General features: G+C 43.6%; 1 protein-coding gene across 2 annotated transcripts in view; it reads left to right on the top strand.

Annotated features, from left to right (window-relative positions):
- Nucleotides 1-732: 732 nt before the first annotated feature.
- The window catches only part of LOC100579261 (tight junction protein ZO-2), a 106,853-nt gene continuing 92,501 nt past the window's right edge, over nt 733-15,084 (top strand). For both annotated transcript variants that reach the window (XM_030810091.1, XM_030810067.1), the window contains exon 1: nt 733-862. The gene's annotated coding sequence lies outside the window, so the exon portion shown is untranslated. The remainder of the gene's footprint in view (nt 863-15,084) is intronic.

The following is a 15,084-nucleotide window of genomic DNA, read 5'->3' as shown; positions in this document are numbered from 1 at the left end:
TGGCCATAAAAATGAAGTGCTGATGTATGCTGTAACATCAGTGAACCCTGAATACATTATGCTAAGTAAAAGAAGGCAGTCACAAAAGGCCTCATATCATATGAGTCCATTCATATGAAATATCCAGAATAGATAAATTTATAGAGTAAAAAATTTATAGAGTTAAAAGATTGGTGGTTGCCTAGGGCCAAGAGGCAGGGAGAGAACTGGGGGCTCGGAATGGTGGCTAATGGTTATGGGGCTTTTTTTGGGGGGCTAATGAAGATATTCTAAAATGGACTGTGGTCCGGGCGCAGTGGCTGACGCCTGTAATGCCAGCACTTTGAGAAGTCGAGGTGGGCAGATCACCTGAGGTCAGGAGTTCGAGACCAGCCTGACCAACATGCAGAAACCCCGTCTCTACTAAAAGTACAAAATTAGCCGAGTGTGGTGGCGCATGCCTGTAATCCCAGCTACTTGGAAGGTTGAGGCAGGAGAATTGCTTGAACCCGGCAGGCAGAGGTTGCGGTGAGCCAATATCACACCATTGCACTCCAACCTGGGCAACAAGAGCAAAACTCCGTCTCAAAAAAAAAAAAGGATTGTGGTGACAGTTGGACAGTTGCATAACTCTGTGAAGGTACTAAAAGCCATCCTAAAAACGGGCAAATTGTATGGTATGTGGACTTCAGTGCATTTCCCAAAATCTTACCATTGCAGGGAATGAGTAAGTTGGATTTTTAACAACACTGTCTTTTTCAGGGTGCGAAGTACCACATTACTGTCATCTCCCTGTGAGTGGGATTGGCACCCCGGCTGCAGCTCCAGGCGAAAGTATTCCAGGAAGCACAGAGCTGTACCAGTACACGGCCCACATTGCCAGGTATTTGCTTATTTAATCTCTCATCAACCTAGTTACTGGTCTCCCCCAAAATTTGTTCTAAGAGTTACCATTTTCACATCCTAGAGGTAGTCAGAGTTACCATTTTCGATGTTGCTGATATATACATTTTCATAGAAAATTTAATGGTAATGTCCTGTTTACCGAAGAATAGAAACATCTTACCTGAATTAATGGACTGAATTGATAGGTATAACTTTGCCATGGTTGGTGAATGCTTATTGAGGATGACCTTCCTGGCATATAAGTACAACTTCTGTGGTTCAAAATAAATGCCTAAATTGGCATTTAGTGCTGATGATGTCTGGGATTGGAGGTCATTTTAAGAGGTTATATTTTTTCATTATCATTGAGGTAGTAAAATTATGTAACAGTGGTAAGCACTTTGATGAAAAGATAAAGGACATCAGTCACACTGGCTTCTAAAGATTAATTATGTCCAAGCTTTTAGTGAAAGAGCTAGGAGCGAGTATTATCTATTTACTGATTCACTTTTAAGAATGAATCAAATGAGATTTACAAGGTCTTAAATTTTGACAGATGTGGGATGCATTTGTTTTTTGTTACACTTTGACCTCTGTTTATAGGCCAGGCCATGGCTAGCTGGAATGGGGTTGTAATTTTTTTCATGTGCTTGTTTTATAATTCCTGTCTGTTGAAGTTGGCAGCCCCTAACTGGGTGGATTCCAGATAAACGTGTGAACTGGAGTTTAGTGGAGTGTGAATGGCACACTCCAGAAGAGCAGATAGTCATTCAGATCCTAGTCCTGCTGCCTTCTAATTGTGTGATCTTGGGCACATGTCTTAATGCTTCTGAGCCTCAGATCCTTCATCTGTAAAAAGGGAATGTCGACATGAAACTAAATGAGTTAATGGGCCCAGCAAGTACCAGGCCCATGCTAAGGCCTTTCTCAGTGTCTAGTTGTCCAAATGAGGACATTCAAGTGGGGAAAGTCCTCATTTTCCACTGAATTAACAGGGCTGGATGTGGGTTTTGTTTACTGAAATGTTCTCTCTGGAGCTCTTAAAGGTCCCAGCCAGGCAAGGCAGCTCATACCTATAATCCCACTGTTTTGGGAAGTAGAGGTGGAAGGATTGCTTGAGGCCAAGAGTTTGAAACCAGCCTAGGCAACATAGTGAGACCCTGTCTCTATTTTAAAAAATAATAATAGTAACTAAATAATAATAACTTGCTGGGCAGGGTGGTGTGCTCCTGTAGTCCTAGCTACATGAGAAGCTGAGGTGGGAGGATCGCTTGAGCCCAGGAATTCGAGGCTGCAGTGAGCTATAATTGCACCACTGCACTCCAGCCTAGGCAACAGAGTGAGACTCTGTCTCAGCAACAAAAAAAAGTCCCAAACATGAGAAGACAGATACCTGCTCAGACTCCAGAAATTGTTTTCCTTGGCTGGGCATGGTGGCTCATGCCTGTAATCCCAGCAATTTGGGAGGCCAATGTGGAAGCATGGCTTGAGCCCAGGAGTTTGAGACCAGCCTGCGCAACATGGTGAAACCCCATCTCTGCAAAAAATACAAAATATTAGCCAGGCGTGGTGTGCCTGCCAGTAATCCCAGCTACTCGGGAGGCTGAGGCACGAGAATCACTTGAACCCAGGAGGTGGAGGTTGCAGTGAGCTGAGATCATGCCACTGCATTCTAGCCTTGCGATAGAGAGAAACTGTCTCAAAAAAGAAAAAAATTGTTCTCCTAAAATCTTCAGATTTCTAGATAGGATCTGTTGATTATTCAAATAAATTGGAGGGGTACTATAGAGTATGGCAAAGAGAGATTGGAGCTAGCATTGTCTGTTGGAGGAAAGGCTCTTTTTGACTCTAGTCAGCCCCTCCTGATAAATACCTCCCTTGTTCTGGTTCCCTGTACCTGCACTATGAACCACATGTCTTTCCAACATCAATTTGATTGCCTAAGTCAGTGCCTTGCTCCAGAGTTCTTTCATGTGTAAACACTTTAGCTTGGCTTTCTGGGACGAATTAGCCTTGGGCGAGTTTGAGTGATGAGGATTTTTTTCCCAGGCATCTCACATCGTCCTAGTTTCAGATCCAGCAAACACTCATTAAGGGCCTTTTATGTGCCAAGCAAGGGCAAGGTGCTTTCACTCATATTGTTCCTCCTCACAACAACCCTGAGAGGAAAGTATTAACTAGCTCCCATTTGTAAATAAAGAACTTGAGATTCAAAGATTTTAAATGATTCCCTTGTGGTTGCACAGCCCCTACCTTCCAAGTTCAGTGAGATTTCTATTTCTACACTAATTCTACAGAGCTGGAAGACTTAACTCCTTAACTCAGATGAGTAAAAAGGTTTCTCTCTAAGGCCAGTTTGGATCAATTGCTAGGTGGCTGCTTGGAGTTAAGGATTTGCAAGTGCCACTCAAGTTTGTTGAGCAACAATGTTGTGATCGATTGGCAATGTCCGGTGTGGGTGGAGCAGGTGTCTGCCAAGCTGCTCTGGACCTGAGGTTTCTAATCATCACCCTCTACTCATTCTGCCCTCCTCTGCCATTCTGGAGTCTCTCCTCTGATGAGCACTGTTTGCCTGAGGCTGGATTTTTGCTACTTTAAGGGGCTTTGATTATCACCTTTCTGACTTGGCAGAATCATCTTTGCATTCAGAAATAATGCTAAGGCTTTGGGAGGCTGAGGTGGGAGGATCGCTTAAGCTCAGGAGTTCAAGAGCACCTAGGCGACATAGCCAGACCCTGTCTCTATTAAAAAAAAAAAAAAAAAAAGGCCAGGCATGGTGGTTCACACCTATAATCATAGCACTTTGGGAGGCCGAGGCAGGAGGAACCCTTGAGCCCAGGAGTTCAAGACCAACCTGGGCAACATAAGGAGACCCTGTCTCTTTTTCAATTTTATAATTTTATGAAAAAAATAAAAAGAAAAAAGAAAAAAGATGCTAATAGTCTGGTGAAGAGCTTCATTTTCTAGATATGAAATCTCATTGTTAGGCAATTTAGATAAACTTAAAGTTATCACTGACTCACCCCATCATAGGCTTAGAAAAGTGAGTTGAGGCTGGGCTCAGTGGCTCATGCCTATAATTCTAGCACTTTGGGAGACCGATGTGGGTGGATCACCTGAGGTCAGGAGTTCCAGACCAGCCTGGCCAACATGGTGAAACCTGGTCTCTACTAAAAATACAAAAATTAGCCTGGTGTGGTGCTGGGCTCCTACAATACCAGCTACTCAGGAGGCCAAGGCAGGAGAATGGCTTGAACCCAGTGGGCCAGAGATTGCAGTGAGCCGAGATTGTACCACTTCACTCCAGCCTGGGCGAAAGGGCAAAAGAGTGAAACTCCATTTCCAAAAAAAAAAAAAAAGAGAGAAAACAAAAGAAAAGTGAGTTGAAGGTGAAAGCTCGAAACTTTTACTTCTGTGCACCTGGGAGCCCCTCTATAGCTTCTTTCCCTCTTCCCTAGGGGCTCCTCGGTTTACAGGAATTCTCAGGGAAATCACTCCAGCAGCCAAACTTCCATACTGGAATGGACAGACCCAGAGCAGTGGCACATCGGTATCACCTGGAGGGCGTGTTAAAACACAGATTCCTGGGCCCCACCCCCAGGGTTTCTGCTTCAGGCAGTCTGGGGTAAGTCCCAGGAATTTGCATGTCTGGTTTCCACTACTTTGACAACCACTTTGACAACCACTAACCTGGAGAGTACTTGTAATGGCCGGTTTAGAGCATGGGCTTGTTTACAGATGGTGTGTGTGGCCAGTTTCTCTATCTGTGGGGAAGAGATTCTGTCCTCAAATATTTAATAAGCATCTCGTACTGTGCTGCTGAGGGAAATGTAGAGGAATATTAAGCTTGTCCCTGGTAGGCTTTGGAGCTTAATTTGGAATCAGTAAATTGCATTGCTCTGTGTAAAGTACTGCCCTCACCCCCTTAAGAGGATGTGGCAAAAGGCTTGAAGCAGTGACTAAGCCAGGGGAGGATTCCTGGGGCAGGTGATATTTGAAAGGAAACCTGAGGCTAAAAAGTTATTGGCTATGTGCGCTTATGGGGGAAGAGAAACTCACGGAGCAGAGCCTGTACATTAAAGGGTCTGGAGATGCTGCACTAGGTGAGAAGAAAAGGTTTGTGTTTGTTCTCAGAATTCCATTGTGACTCCTATATGTAAACCAGAAAGTATCAGAGACAAGTCTCAATCAACTTAGAGAGTTTGGCCAGGCAGGGTGGCTCACACCTGTAATCCCAGCACTTTGGGAGGCCAAGGCCGGCAGATCACTTGAGGCCAGGAGTTTGAGACCAGCCTGGCCAACATGGTGAAACACCACCTCTACTAAAAACACAAAAATTAGCTGAGTATGTGGTGTGCGCCTGTAATCCCAGCTTCTTGGGAAGCTGAGGCACCAGAACTGCTTGAACCTGGGAGGCAGAGGTTGCGGTGAGCCGAGATTGCCACTGCACTCCAGCCTGGGCAACAGAGCAAGACTCTGTCCCCCCGACCCAAAAAAAAATTTAGAAAGTTTATTTTGCCAAGGTTACAGGACATGCCCATAACACAGGCCCAGGAGGTCATGTGCCCAAGGTGGTCAGAGTACAGCTTGCTTTTATATATTTTAGGGAGACATAATACATCAATCAATACATGTAAGATTTACTACATTGGTTCCATCTGGCAGAGCAGGACAACTCAAAAGGGGTGGAGGGGCTGCCAGGTCATAGGTACTCTACTCTAGGGGTACCTAGGGGCTGCCAGGTCATAAGTACTGCTATTCTAAAGCCTCCAAGTAACAGGCTTTAGAGAATAAACTGTAAACATTTCTTATCAGACTTAAGGTCGGTGTTGATGTTAATATTGGAGGGGTATGACAGGGCTTGTCCAACCCCCATTTCCCTTCATGGCCTGAACCAGTCTTTCAAGTTAAATTTTAGGGTTCCCCGGCCGAGGAGGAAGTCCATTCAGATGGTTGCAGGGGCCCTTCAAATTTTATTTTTGGTTTATAGATACGAAATGAAGATGCAACTATATAATGATAAGGATAAAATGTGGGTGCTTACTGTGTAGTTGGTGCTGTGCTAAACATGTTACTTAAACATGTTACTTCCATCATCTTATTTCTCATACCCATCCCATGAGGTGGAGGTACAGCTCTAATCCCCATTTGTAGTAGTTTGCCGAAGCCACAGTAACAAAGCACCATAAACTGGGTGGCTTAAACAGAAATTAACATAAATTATTGTCTCATGGTTCTAGAGGCTAGAAGTCTGAACTCAAGGTGTCTGCAGAGTTGATTTTTTTTTTTTTGAGACAGAGTTTCACTCTGTCGCCCAGGCTGGATTACAGTAGCATGATCTTGGCTCATTGCAACCTCCACCTCCCGGGTTCAAGCGATTCTCCTGCCTCAGCCTCTTGAGCTGGGATTACAGGCACACGCCACCATGCCTAGCTGATTTTTGTATTTTTAGTGGAGACGGGTTTCCCATTTTGGCCAGGCTCTAACTCCTGACCTCAAGTGATCCATCTGCTTTGGCCTCCCAAAGTGCTGGGATTACAGGCGTCAGCCACCATGCCTGGTCCTTATTCTTTCTTACTTTCTAATGACTTAGTTAAAGCTAAACATATTTTCCAAACAGAAATCAGAGTGTGTGCTTTTTTATTCATGAACCAACAAGACAGAGTGCTGGTCATTTGGCCTATCCTTGGAAATCTGCGATGTTTGGACATCTTAAGCATAGCATATAGATGAGTAATACTCAAGCTAGGTTCTGAAACATAATTTAATTATACTCCTGCATGTTTAAAAGAATTCAGAACCTAAGAATTAAAAGCTGACCCAGAGCCAGGCACGGTGGCCGGCTGGGTGTGGTGATTCACTCGTGTAATCCCAGCACTTTGGGAGGCTGAGGCGGTGGATCACCTGAGGTCAGAGTTCCAGACCAGCCTGACCAATGTGGTGAAACCCCATCTGTACTAAAAAACAAAAACAAAAAATTAGCCAGGCATGGTGGTGCACGCCTGTAATCCCAGCTATCCCAGCTACTCTGGAGGTTGAGGCAGGAGAATCGCTTGAATCCAGGAGATGGAGGTTGCAGTGAGCCTAGATGGCGCCACTGCACTCCAGCCTGAGGGACAGAGCAAGACTTTGCCTCAAAAAAAAAAAAAAAAAAAAAAAAAAAAAAAAAAAAAAAAAGCTGACCCAGAGCCCTAGATCTCTTAACTTTTCACAGCCAAATCTTAAAAGCCTTCTCTGTGCTTTTTGTTCCTTTTCCTCACTATCACCTGCCCTTCTGAACACTTTCTCCTCTACCTATGCTAGAAACTTAGAGGCCCAGTAAGTGGTTTCAGGTGTCCTATGGGCTGGGCACAGCATTAAATAAAAGCTCTTCCCTTAGGAGGAACTGCAGTCTAATTGGCAATCGGCAGTCACGTTGCTGTTTAAGGAAGCTTATTCTTCTTATTATTATTTTCAAGACAGGGTCTTGCTCTGTTCCCCAGGCTGGAGTGCAGTGGCATGGTCATAGCTCACTGCAGCCTCCATCCCCTGGCCTCAAGCAATCCTCCTGCTTCAGCCTCCCAAAGTGTTGGGATTATAGGTGTGAGCCACTGCACCAGGCTGGAAGCTTATCTTATGATTTCCATTTCATCTGATAAAATTGAGATGAAGAATTTGCTTCTAGTTCTGGCTAGAATGGGGGGTTCTTCACTCACATCGGTTTTGATTCTTCACTCATATCAGTTGAATGGTTGGTGACAAAACTTTTTAGTTCAGTCAAAATTTTTATTCATTTAGAGGTAATCTGATTGTGTAGTGAGACTAGGCAATCCCCTTGGGCAGGATTCACTTCCCCCCCATCAAAATTGATATTTGAAAAAAATATGCCAGGCATGGTGGTTTACACCTATAATCCCGGCACTTTGGGAGGCTGAGGTGGGCAGATTGCTTCAGCTCAGGAGTTCGAGACCAACCTGGGCAACATGGTGAAACTCTGTCTCTACAAAAAATACAAAAAAGAAAAAGAAAATAGCTGGGTGTGGTGGCGGGTGCCTGTAGTCCCAGTTACTTGGGGGTGCTGAGGCAGGAAGATCACTTGCGACCAGGAGGTCCAGGCTGCAATGAGCCATGATTATGCCACTGTACTCCAGTCTGGGTGACAAAGTGAGACTGTCTCCAAAAAAATAAAATAGTGATGTTTGAAAAAATATATACAATTTTTATTATAATTATTGCTGTTTGATATTGATATTTGAAATATAATATTGATATACAAGTAATCAAAATATTTATGCATATGTACAATTATTTTTACTTCACATCTTAAGACTGGTTACTTAAAATAATTACCTCTGTCAATACACTTTGAAAGAGGCTTTGTAAATTGTTAAATTTGTCTCTTCTGATAGCTGTAGCTCAGCAGAATAAATATGGCAATAGTCGGCTGGGTGCAGTGGCTCACGCCTGTAATCCCAGCACTTTGGGAGGCCAAGGCGGGCAGATCAAGAGGTCAGGAGATCGAGACCATCCTGGCTAACACAGTGAAACCCTGTCTCTACTAAAAATACAAAAAATTAGCTGGGTGGTGGAACGCGCCTGTAGTCCCAGCTACTCGGGAGGCTGAGGCAGGAGAATCACTTGAACCCGGGTGGCAGAGGTTGCAGTGAGCTAAGATCACGCCACTGCACTCCAGCTTGGGCAACAGAGGGTGACTCTGTCTCAAAAAAAAAAAAAAAAAAGAAATATATATATATATATTTCTTTTTTTCCTAGAGTGTGTGTGTGTGTGTGTGTGTGTGTGTGTGTATATATATATATTGTTTTATATATATATAAAACAATAAAGAGGGATGCTTTCCCAAGACTTGGAACAAGAAATCAAAATACTTTAGCAACTGAAGGATGATTCAAGTAAAGGCAGAACTCGATCAAGAAGGGAAAAGATATGTAAAAAATAAAGTGTCATTGGGAAGAATAGCTAGGACTGGCTGTGGAAAAAATAATAGAAAAACACTCTGCTTATGTGATTTAGTGTTTACAATGTAAATCTGAAGGACATCTGAATCTTTTGGAAATAAACCTGGGTTGACTTGTGTAAAAACTTAGATCATGTCTCAGTGACAGAGCTCAGCAAAAAACAAAAACAAAAAACCAAAACAGAAACAAACAAAAACTTAGCTTATGACTTTGGAGGTAGGAAAAGCTGAAAGCTCCCTACATTCCTGAAATTAAATGAGAGATTTCACTCTTGTGTTTAACCTGGCCTTCAGATCCTAGATTAGCAAAGAATTTGATGTGCCTTCTACAAACCTGATTTTATTCATTATGATTCCCCACCTTGCTTGCTTTCCTTCACTACTCTGGGAATGTGGAAAAGTTTAGCTGGATGTAGTCCTGGACTACCAGCAAGCTCTCCCAGAGATCATGGGACAGAAAAGCTCAGAGACCAAAACCAGGTGTTAAAATCACACGATTCACTCAACTTGAAAACATAGTGAGAAGCAAGGGGAAAAAGATGGTATATTAGTCCATTTTCATGCTGCTGATAAAGACATACCCAAGACTGGGCAATTTACAAAAGAAAGAGGTTTAATTGGACTCACAGTTCCACATGGCTGGGGAGGCCTCACAATCATGGCAGAAGGTAAAAAGCACGTCTCACATGGCGGCAGACAAGAGAAGAGAGCTTGTGCAGGGAAACTCCTTTTTAAAACCATCAGATCTTGTGAGACTTACTCACTATCATGAGAACAGGATGGGAGAGACTTGCCCCCTTGATTCAATTACCTCCCACTGGGTCCCTCCCGTAACTTGTGGAAATTCAAGATGAGATTTGGGTGGGGACACAGCCAAACCATATCGATGGAGACTAACATAGGTAGGTGAGGATACAAATGGGGTGAGAGAGCCACACTTCTGGAACCCTGTGCTTGCAGTGTCAGCTTTCCCTGCTGATGGTGTGGTCACAAAAACCAAAGTTAAGGTTGAACAAGGGGCTTCAGCGGATGGGAAGTATCTGAAGTCAGCACATGCGTGCTCTTTCAGGGGGATGCAAGGCAATATGCCTGGCTAATAGCTGTAGGTCATCAGTGATCTGTGTGTGTGTTTTTTTTTTTTTTTTTTTTTTTTTAAGATGGAGTTTTGCTCTTGTTGCTCAGGCTGGAGTGCAATGGCACGATCTTGGCTCACTGCAACCTCTGCCTCCTGGGTTCAGGCGATTCTCCTGCCTCAGCCTCCCAAGTAGCTGGGGCTACAGGCATGTGCCACCATGCCCGGCTAATTTTTCTATTTTTAGTAGAGATGGGGTTTCACCATCTTGGCCAGGCTGGTCTCGAACTCCTGACCTCGTGATCCATCTGCCTCAGCCTCCCAAAATGCTGGGATTACAGGCATGAGCCACTGTGCCTGGCCTGATCTGTGGTTTTTTTTTTTTTTTTTTGAGACGGAGTCTCACTCTGTTGCCCAGGCTAGAGTGCAGTGGCACCATCTCGGCTCGCTGCAAGCTCCGCCTCCTGGGTTCATGCCATTCTCCTGCCTCAGCCTCCCGGGTAGCTGGGACTACAGGCGCCCGCCACCATGCCTGGCTAATTTTTTGTATTTTTTTAGTAGAGACGGGGTTTCACCGTGTTAGCCAGGATGGTCTCGATCTCCTGACCTTGTGATCCGCCCGCCTCAGCCTCCCAAAGTGCTGGGATTACAGGCGTGAGCCAGTGCGCCCGGCCCTGATCTGTGTTTTATCTACATTTTGAGGCAGAGTATATGTGGGGCCAGAACTGAACATGATGGATGTCACTGATGGGTGATCAATTTAGGAATGACATAGCTGTCAATCTTGGGGTAACATGAGCTGAGCACTATTATATATTATTAATGTTTATGAAGTGTCTATTATTAATGTAAATCATAATCTAGAAAAATATTTTATATATAATTATATATTATATAAACAGTATATAATTGACCAGGTGTGGTGGCTCATGCCTGTAATCCTAGCACTTTGGAAGGCCGAGGCAGGTGGATCACCTGAGGTCAGGAATTTGAGACCAGCCTGGCCAACATGGTGGAACTCCATCTGTACTAAAAAATACAAAATTAGCCGGCATGGTGGTGCATGCCTGTAATTCCAGCTCCTTGGGAGGGTGAGGCAGAATTGCTTGAACTCAGGAGGCAGAGGTTGCAGTGAACCAAGATCATGCCATGGCACTCCAGTCTGGGTGACGAGCAAAAACTCCATCTCAAATAAATAAATAAATAACAGCATATAATTATACAAATTATATTTTATAAAATTGTATTACATGATAAATATAATTTTTATATATTATATATGAATATATATGCCATTATATATTATATAAATATACATAAAATATATAATTTTGTATTATATATTATATATAAAATATAAGTTAAATATTAAATTTACTATTAAGTAAATATTGTAAGATTTAAAATTTATTTCATTCTTCAATTTCTTTGTATGTATAAGTAAAACTCTCATTTGTTTCATTCTTTTAATCTATATTTAACACAGGAATATTCTATTCTGTTTAACGTATCTTACAGGTTATCTTACATGTCTTACAACTTACTGTCTACACTTAACACATCTTATCAATTCTGCGTGAGTCTTACAAGCTACTTATTTCCTCATTATCTATGCTAAATAAATCAGGAGTTTCATTCATCTGATTTTTTTTTTTTGAGACAGTCTCACTGTCGCCCAGGCTGGAGTGCAGTGGCGCGATCTCGGCTCACTGCAGGCTCTGCCCCCCAGGGTTCACGCCATTCTCCTGCCTCAGCCTCCCGAGTAGCTGGGACTACAGGCGCCCACCACCTCGCCCGGCTAATTTTTTTTTTTTGTATTTTTAGTAGAGACAGGGTTTCACTGTGTTAGCTAGGATGGTCTCGATCTCCTGACCTCGTGATCCGCCCGCCTCGGCCTCCCAAAGTGCTGGGATTACAGGCGTGAGCCACTGCTCCCGGCTCATCTGATTTTTAAATTGTCCTCTATACTAGTTTGAAGGAGAACTTTAAATGAAAGTATTTATTCAGCCAATTATGGTATATTCATACAAATGGAATATTATGCAGTTAGAAAAAATGATGATATAGATCTAGTTCATGAAACAAAAAGTCAAACTCTATTCTTATGTAGAAATAGGTTGCAAAAGAGCAAATCTGGTGTATCCCAAGTGTATACCCCACGTGTCTAAGTTGTGTACAATATGTACCTACTTATCTGTGCAGAGAGATACCTGGAAAGGTGCTCAGTAGTTGGCTCTGGATGGTGACATTTTAGTTGCACTTTACCACTTTTTGGTGATCTACTTACTGCATAGTTTGAGTGAATAAGCAATTATCACTTACATTAAAAACTGAAATCCAAATGTGTGTTTGTACATACATAAATAACATAAAAAGAATTGTAAGACCAGACCCTTTTCTTTTGAAAACCGTACACAGCATTTTGCAAATAATTATTTTTTAAAAAGTATCTTTATTTTAAAACTTTTTTTTTTTTTTTTTTTTCGAGATCGGGTCTCGCTCTTTCGCCCAGCCAGGAGTACAGTGGCGCAATCTCGGCTCACTGCAAGCTCCGCCTCCTGGGTTCACGCCATTCTCCTGCCTCAGCCCCCGGGGTAGCTGGGACTACAGGCGCCCACCACTGCGCCCAGCTAATTTTTTGTATTTTTAGTAGAGATGGGGTTTCACCATGTTAGCCAGGTGGTCTCGATCTCCTGACCTCGTGATCCGCCCGCCTTGGCCTTCCAAAGTGCTGGGATTACAGGCGTGAGCCACCGCGCCCGACCTATTTTAAAACATTTTTAGCCAAGTGCGGTGGCTCAGGCCTGTAATCTCAGCACTTTGGGAGGCCAAGGCAGGTGGATTGCCTCAGTTCAGGAATTCAAGACCAGCCTGGGCAACATGGCGAAACCCCATCTCTACCCAAAATACAAAAATTTAGCTGGGCATGGTGGTGCACGCCTATGTTCCCAGTTACTTGAGAGGCTGAGGTGGGAGGATCACTTGAGCCTGGGAGGCGGAGGTTGCAGTGACCTAAGATTGTATCACTGCACTCCAGCCTGGGCAAAAGAATGAGAGACCCTGTCTCCAAAAAAAAAAAAAAAAAAATTGAGATGGGGTTTCACCATGTTGCCCAGACTGAACTCAAATCCCTGAGCTCAAGCGATCCATCCACCTCAGCCCTCCCAAAGTGCTGGGATTACAGGCGTGCGTGAGCTGCCACGCCCAGCTGCAAATAATTATTTTTTTAAACTTCAAAATGTTTTACCTGACTTCAAAATTGTAATCTTTCTGTCTTGTGTCAGAGAATTGTAATGATGTCCCTTTAGCAGAATTTCCTAAACCTATCCCATGATGAGAATCACCTGGGGGTGCATGGGAACGCTGTCAGATCCCAATGCCCTTCTCAGACCCACTGAATTGGAATCTCTAGCAAGGGACCTAGGACACTGGTTTTAACAAGTGCCTCTGGTGATTCCTATCATCAGAGAAATTTAGGACACTGTCTTACAGAACCATAAATTTTATGAGCCACATTTTCAATTTTTATTGAACATCTCCTGGAGGTGCCTTTTCCGGGCCAGTTTCCTTTGTTTAAAGAGGCCCATGCAAATTTGCATAGCTACCCTGGAAAGCTATTTGTTTGCAGGTTTTTTCTAAGGCCACTTTCAGATCCGAAAATTCTTTGTGAATCTAAGATACTCTTCAACTTTAATCTGTGTTGATCGAGGATCCTGAATTCTTAGAGCTAGTGGATTCTGGTGATAAGTTTTTTAAAGCAATTCAGGAATGCAGAAGGCCCTTTGGTTTCCCCAGAGTACTCGACAGTCCCCTGGGCCTTGCTCACCTTAGATTCCCTTTTAGAGCCCCTGACAGGAGGGCCTTTTTATTTAGTGAAAACATTTGTTTACTGAAGTGTTTTTCTTAAAGTATTTTGGGGGTGAAGGGAGCTCTGAAATTCAGTTAGACAACAGAACGGCATTTGAATCAAGGATTCTCTCATTGGAGGGAGTCAAATCGCATTTGTGGCATCGACCTTTTTAATAGCTTATAGGAAGAGTTTCACAAACTTGATTCCCCAGCATTGCTTGGATAAAACTCACTTTAGTTGCTGCGAGAGCAAAAATCGTCTTGCATTCTGTTAAAAGAAGCTAAAAGGAAAGCAACAATAACAGCCACACCTCTCCTCCCACTCCATGCAATTGTTTTACTGTGTAGAGGCAAAGAATAGAGAGGCCGGAAAGCTGGGAAGTGAATGGGCTTTTAATCTGACAGACCTGGGCTTGGATTTTTTTTTCTTTTTTTTGAGACGGAGTCTTGCTCTGTCGCTCAGGATGGAGTGTAGTGGCGTGATCTCGGCTCACTGCAACCTCTGCCTCCCAGGTTCATGCAATTCTCCTGCCTCAGCCTCCCGAGTAGCTGGGATTACAGGTGCCCATCACTACGCCCGGCTAATTTTTATATTTTTAGTAGAGACGGGGTTTCACCATGTTGGCCGGGCTGGTCTTGAACTCCTGGCCTCAAGTGATCTGCCTGCCTTGGCCTCCCGAAGTGCTGGGATTACAGGCTTGAGCCATGGCGCCTGGCTGGATTCTTTCTTTTTTTGAGACAGGGTCTCCCTCTGTCGCTGAGGCTGGAGGGCAGTGGCACAATCACGGCTCACTGCAGCCTCAATCTCTTGGACTCAAGTGATCCTTCTGCCTCAGCCTCCTGAGTAGCTGGGACTTCAGGTGTGTGCCATCACGCTGGCTCATTTACTTTTATTATTTTTATTTTTTGTAGAGACAGGGTCTTCCTATGTTGCCTAGGCTGGTCTTGAACTCCTGGGCTCATGCGATCCTCCCACCTTGGTCTCCCAAAGTGCTGGGATTACAGGTGTGGCCACCATGCCCAGTGGGTTTGGATTCCATCTGCTTGAGGATGACCTTGGGCAAACTGCTTTCTCTGAAGCATAGTTTCTTCACATATAAAGCAGGGGCAATAATACTGACTATATAGTCACTACGTAGAATGACAGTGTAGTATATGAAAAGCTCTTGGCACATAATATGTATTTAGTCAATCATTGTTTATTAGAGTTTCTGTTTCTGTTTGTTTCTCAGTGGAGGGCTAACAAGAGGTCCCTATCCCCGAAAAGAGGGTGTGGCTTTCATATATTCTACAGTGTAAACAGCAGTAAAATAGTAAAAGCTGTCATACTTTGGAGCACCTTGG

Source organism: Nomascus leucogenys, chromosome 1a (genome assembly GCF_006542625.1).
Source record: "Nomascus leucogenys isolate Asia chromosome 1a, Asia_NLE_v1, whole genome shotgun sequence".
In the NCBI taxonomy this organism is placed as follows: Eukaryota; Metazoa; Chordata; class Mammalia; order Primates; family Hylobatidae; genus Nomascus; species Nomascus leucogenys.
The sequence above is the reverse complement of the archived record's forward strand: the minus strand, read 5'-3'. Positions and strand labels throughout refer to the sequence as shown.